Source organism: Cryptomeria japonica, chromosome 9, assembly GCF_030272615.1.
Source record: "Cryptomeria japonica chromosome 9, Sugi_1.0, whole genome shotgun sequence".
In the NCBI taxonomy this organism is placed as follows: domain Eukaryota; kingdom Viridiplantae; phylum Streptophyta; class Pinopsida; order Cupressales; family Cupressaceae; genus Cryptomeria; species Cryptomeria japonica.
In genome coordinates, this window is record NC_081413.1 from 36822551 (window position 1) to 36829290 (window position 6740).

Below are 6740 nucleotides of genomic sequence, written 5' to 3' on the forward strand. Positions count from 1 at the left end.
TAGAGAAATCATGAACACGTGTGTCAAGAAGGAATGGCTAGGGGGAATGGAAGCTTTATTAGGTTTGGCACGAGACATGGATAGCTTTGAAAGTGTGGATGGAGCGTTGGTTCACATGAGTAAATTCACTCCTCCCTTGTGACCGTTCATGTTCTAGAGTGCCACATTTGATAAAGAGGCAAGAAAAAGTGTAGCATAGGCTATAATCTATGGTATTGTGCAATACCTTGAGATGGTTGATGTCTAGCAAGCGCATGTGGAGATGGAAAAATGGAGACCTTGGTTGGAATATAGAGCACTTGTGCAATAAATGGTTCCTACACACACAAAATGATGGGGTCAACCTTGTGGAAGAGGAACAACTAAGAAGGGTCATGTGCTGCAGTTTGGTGATGGCTCCAGTAGGGAGACAAAAATGAACCAAGTTAGGAACATGGAAGTGTTGGATGTGGAAGAGGGCACGGTCACTGTTCATGTGGAGTAGTGAGATGGAACATATAGCCTTTTTTGAAGCAAGGACTTTGTTTTTTTTTAAATGTTTTTGAATGTGTTATGTATGGACCATTATGTATACCGGCTTCGATGGTCTAGTCAGCGAGCTGTGGAGGTTTATCTTTTAGAATGCAAACATTTTTAGAATTAATATTAAATATAGCTTTACCGGACAAAAATAAAAATTGTTGACACCAACTGATACTCTTATCTTCCCTATTTTGAAATTGTTGTTAGCATTTCATTATATGGTGAAAAAACATATGTTTTTGATTGTATGTGCATGAAATTGTTCTATAACATCAAACTCAAGCATTTCAATATATATGACTACAAATAAAATTAAATTCTTGTAGGACAATTGAGTTTCTATTTTTCCTTGGTAAGAAATTGGAGGATTTCAATATATATGGTGGAAAAAAACCGATAACCTTATCTTCCTCTTATGTGCTCGGCTTTTTATCCATCAGAGGGTATCGACGTAACTTAAAGCTCCTCTCACCGATGATTTGAGTTATCCTGATGACTTATTATTTATACCTTTCGGTATTGCCTCATCAAAGTAACTTATGTTGATGATACCGCCTTTTCCGTCAAAGCCATCGGGTATCGGAGTAGCGGGCATAACATTCTCCGATGACCCTGTTGGTCTCGATTTATGACTACCTTGTTTTCTCTTTACAATCTTTTGCCTCTATTTATAAAAGAAGAGAACAACAAGAATAGGAAACAAGACAAAAATTAAGGAGGTTTACAAGGACAAACCTCCTACACTTCAAGCTTTACTAAGCTTAGATGGGTAGACCTAATTCTGACTATTTTCTCACAACCTATTAGATGGTTTACAAAAAACTAGTGCAAGTTTTTAAAAAATTCTTCAATTCAGTACAACCAAATATGAATGAAAAATTGTTTTGATTATATGGGACCATAAAGATGTCATGAATACCAACAATTTAGATCAGTGCCTTATCTAGGCATCAAAGTCATCAAAAAATCAAACTAAGATCTGACAACAAAATTCATATACATATCATTATTTTTGATGTATTAAATCTGTATATGCCTAACATATGCAGGCTTCTAATATGTACTAGATCTAGTCATCAAATTCATGCGAACATACTAATATCAATGAAGATGAATTAAGTATATTTAATTTTCCTTCTTGAGAAAAAAGCTTAAAACATACCCATTAATTGCCTTGCAAATCATCTATTTAAACAATCCCTGATTATTTAATAAAAATGAAAACTAGTATGCAAACACAAAGACAACACAGATCTAAGTTCAAAATATTTTGATTGTATATTGTTATTCCCTCATCAAAAATTACAATGATACAAGAATGACTCAAAATGTCAAAAACAAAGTCTGCATATATTTTGCTAGAGCTTTGATACAAAATTTTGTGATCCCCTTCTAGGTAGTCCTGGTATCCATTTATAAAACTTTGGATGCAACAAGCTTCAGACTTCCCTAGAAGAATATTCCTATCTTAACCAAAATTCCCTCCAAAAGTTTCATCGATTACAAAACAACGATTGAGGTAGGAGCATAACTGATTTTGGAATGTACTCTTCCATGACTAATTAGTTGTCTAGCTACAAAATGGCCAACTAACTTCTCTATAATTAGAAATCAGGCACTAGATGATTTCAATCCTTCAAGGTTCCAGCTACCCAAAAATTTGTTGCAAAAAGCCAACTGCTTCAAGATTCCTGTGAACTACCACATGCTGGAGCATCGGTGGGATCTTCCTGTTCTTGTCTCTTTCACAACATACTTTCTTTTCCATAACTTGAACACCTCATCATTGGGCCAAGGGAAGCTGATAATTTTTTGCTTCTGTTTATTCAAACCTTTCAATGTCACCCTTAATTGTTTAACCTCTTTCTGTAGAAAGCCAAAATGTGACTTTATCTTATGAATTTCTTCAATAGTTTGAATAAACAAGGAAGTATCATCCATGTTTATAATATTATTTATTCTTTGAGATAGCCTATGACCTAGCTCCTCAATTCATACTTCCTTATCTTTCATTTTATTGGCACTTAAGAAGCCCCTAGGGATCAAGTTTTGTCTTTTAGACCTTGAGTTGACAATTTTTGGCAAGAATGTGAAAAATTGCCAAAAAGGTCTCCTAATGGCTTCAAGAGCATTGAAACATGTCATTTTAGTGTTTCTAAGCATGTCTAAGTTGTTTAGGCAAGTTGATAAGTCTAGGTTGTCAAAAATGCCTTTGTGAGCAAGAAAAGTTGTCATTTGGCTTAAGAAAGTTGTCAAAATTGTCATTTTCTTGAAAAATGTAATTATTGAACCCTCTTGTTCATACAAGGGCATGAAAACCAACTAGAGAAACTATATAAGGCATCCCTTTGCCTTGGAAATGGTTGGTGATTCTATTTGCAAGAGTAACTTAATAGAAAATATTTTTTTTTGGCTTTTATGACTATTTTTGTTCCTTTTGAAGGGCAGTCCATACTGTAGCTATACAAATCCATACTATACTTTCTTATAATTTGATATGTTGATGTAATAAGGCTTCTCATGTAATTTTTTCATTTATTTTTCATTTGCAAGGTCCTTATTCAAAAAAAATTGTAAATTGTGTATCTGCTGTCCTACCAGGGGTTTGGAGTTGTAAAATATGTCAACTTGGTTGATCCAGGTCTAGGATCCCTCCAATGGATTCTTCCAAGTTGATCCATGTGTATATAATGTACATTCCTCTCTTTTTGTGCCAGAAGAATGGTTTGAAGATGCATTTGAGTGTGAACTAGGCAAGTTGGAGCAACTAGGCTAGTTCATGATTAAAACTCAAGATTGTCATCCAAAAGTAATTTGGAATGGACAAATCAATGAGGAAAAGGTATGGGAGTGTGGTAAAGAGTTTTGAGCATCACCTTGGCTTGTTGGATCAAATTTGTTGTATCAAACATTCATATTTTGTAACAAACAGTGAGTACATTGTTTTGTATAAGGTATTTGCAAAATGCTCATTGGGGTGCTTCCAAAAGCATCATCCATGCCTTGTAATGGAAAGGGAAATGTAATAGCAGTTCATTTAATGCTTCTTAGACCTCTTTGAGGTATTTTATCTATACAAATACTTCCTTGTACAGGTTTAAAGTGATGACAATAGTTGACTATCAAAAGGAAGTAAAAAGATAGTGATAGAGGCATTGCACTGTTTTCCTTCTTGTCTACCAAGTGTTTGACATTTTCCTTGTAGGGGAAAAGTAGGGGAAGGTTCCTTGAGATGTGGTAGAGGTCATTTACCATGGAGGAGGCTTGAAGAGTGGAGTGAGAGATACTTTCAAACATTGCTTGCTCCAAACCTTACAAAACCCTCCAATTATGCCATAAAAAGTGGACAGTCTAAAATCTACACTAACAGTGGGATAAACTTAAAAAATCCTTGAGAATACACTCCTAAAACATCATTACAAACAAGCTTTGTGGTGGAAAGGACCATTGTTGACCGGTGGGAGAAAAATAAGGCCAATTAGGCCTCCACGGGCTAGTAGCCCTACTGCATAACACACAACAGAATGACAGTTTTTGTAGAATGCATGAACCCAATGGGAAAATGGAACTTGGAGGCTTATGAAACATAATTAAAATATTTCAAATAGTCCAACAAGTGTACTTGACACCCATAGACAGTGTGCAGCCTCATTTGGGGGTAGTTGAGCCTTATTAATGAATTTGAGCAAGTTGAGGGTTATAGACCTAAAACAAGATTATGAGCATTTAAAGGTGATTAATACCTTACCGACCCTACATTTCCATGTGGAAGACCCCTAGTACACATTGAAACTGAAGGTTGAAGGCCCCAAGAGCCAAGCAAGAGCAAGTGTAGTTGGAAGGGTTAAGTATTTTGAGTAGTTTTGTGCATGAGCAAGACTCATCACCAAAAAGGGAGTTTGTTAGGCAAGTCAACCATGGAGGACTTGGCATACAAGAATAGGATAGATTGGATAGTCATATACAATAGACACTACAAGTCCTTAGTCAATAAATTGATCTTTTTGAGTAACTAGCCTTATGAGTGCTTACCTACCAAGCTCCCTATCATAGTGGTATCAGAGCAAACAAAAGATTAAGGGGAAAGACACATTAGGAAAACATGGTGACCAATGCAAAATTGGCTAAGAAGGTTGAGGACCAAGAAGAGGAAAATAGGGCACTTAGAGAAAGATTACATCAACTAGAAATGAAACTAGCTTAAGTAGAAGTCAAAACTAAAGAAGTCCAGGATAAGGTTGGAGATCAGGGTAGAATGATGACAATAGAGGATGAAGTCCCCATGCCCGACCCTATCATTGAGCAAGAACCATTCTTGAAAGCCTTGAGAGCTATGAGTGGTAAGACCTAAGAAGGAGTGGCTCTTTTCAGTAAGAAGATGGATCCAGATGCTCTAATAGAATGGATTGAAGGGTTAGAAAACCATTTTGAGTGTGATGGAGTGACTGAAGCACAAAAGGTCAAGGTGGAAAAATCAAGGCTAAGAGGAGCAGCCTTAACATGGTGGAAGTTCATCCAAGAGGAAAGGGTGAAAGTAGGAAAGCAACCACTAGCCACCTGGAAGGCAATGGTAGCCAAAATCAAAGAGACCTACCTTCCTGAAGACTATGAGATACAACTTCACAAGAAGACACAAAACTTGAGACAAAAAGACCTAGATGTCAGTAGATACACCGAAGATTTTTAGAAACTATGCATGAGATCCAAAGTAGTAGAGGATGAGAGTATAAAAGTGGCAAGGTATTTAAATGAGTTAAGATGGAACATCTAGGAAGAGATGAGCTTTTTATGCCCACAAACTATACACAAGTGCTATCAATTGGCACTTAAGGTGGAAGAGAAAGGTAGGAGAAAGCAAGAACAAAACAATAGAGGAAGAGGTAGGGGAAGAGATGGTAGAGGCCATAGAGGAAGTTTTGGGAGAAGAAACATAGATCAATGGTCCTAGGGAGAATCTAAGCTTATTGAGAAAAGTGGGGATTCTCAGAGAAAACCCAACTATAGGGGAGGGGACCAAGCAACCTGAGGAGGGGTAGATCTAATGGACCAAGGAGAGGGTCCTACTTCTCAACCATGAAATGCTACAATTGCCAAAAGTTAGGCCACCCTACCTATAGATGCCCAGAGAAGCCTAGTTCATCCTATGGAGGTGAAAAGACGGTAAATTATGTTCAAGAAGATGGATGTAGTACTAGAACTTCAACATTGAATCACCTAGATTCAGAAGATGGTGAGAGTTTGATGATCAAGAGAGTGTTAATGAAGAAGCCACAAAATATAGAGGCCTCACAAAGAAGAGCATTGTTCAGGATTAAGTGTAAAATCATGAGAAAGGTGTGTAAGGTGATCATAGATTCAGGATCCACAGATAACATCATATCAGAAGAAGCAGTAAGCAAATTGAAACTACCTAGTATACAACACAAGGAGCCATATAAAATCACCTGGCTGAATAAGGGACAACATGTGTTGTTAAATGAGCAAGCTTGGGTAGATTTCCACATTGGGGGATATGTAGATAGGATCCTATGTGACATCCTTCCCATGGATGCTTGCCACCTACTGTTGGGTAGACCATGGCAGTTTGACCGAAAAGAACAGCATGATGGGGAAAGAAACTCCTATTCTTTTCAGAAAGATGGAGTAAGCTATCAAATTCAATCCCTCACTAAAGAAGGAGAGAGCAGCAATAAGGTGCCTAACATGTTGTTAGTGAACAAGAAAGAGTTCATAAAAACACTAAAAGAAGGTGAAGGAGTAGGATTTGCACTCATAGTGAAGCCTAAGGAAGAAAAGATAGAAAAGAAAGTTGAGATACCATATGAAGTGCAACAAATCCTTGATGAATTTAAACAAATAATCAGTGATGGTACACCTGCAGCCTTACCACCTCCTAGAGCCATTAGCCATCAAATTGACTTCATTCTTAGAGCCTCTTTGCCCAATAAGGCAACCTACAAGATGACCCTAACCAAAACAAAGAGGTAGCAAGACAAATACAACACCAAAAAGTCATCACCAAAAAGGGAGTTTGTTAGGCAAGTCAACCATGGTGTTCTTGGCATACAACAATAGGATAGATTGGATAGTCATATACAATAGACACTACAAGTCCTTAGTCAATAAATTAATCTTTTTGACCAACTAGCCTTGTGAGTGCTTACCTACCAAGCTCCCTATCACTTACTAAATCATAAGTAGATTGTATTTTATCATCA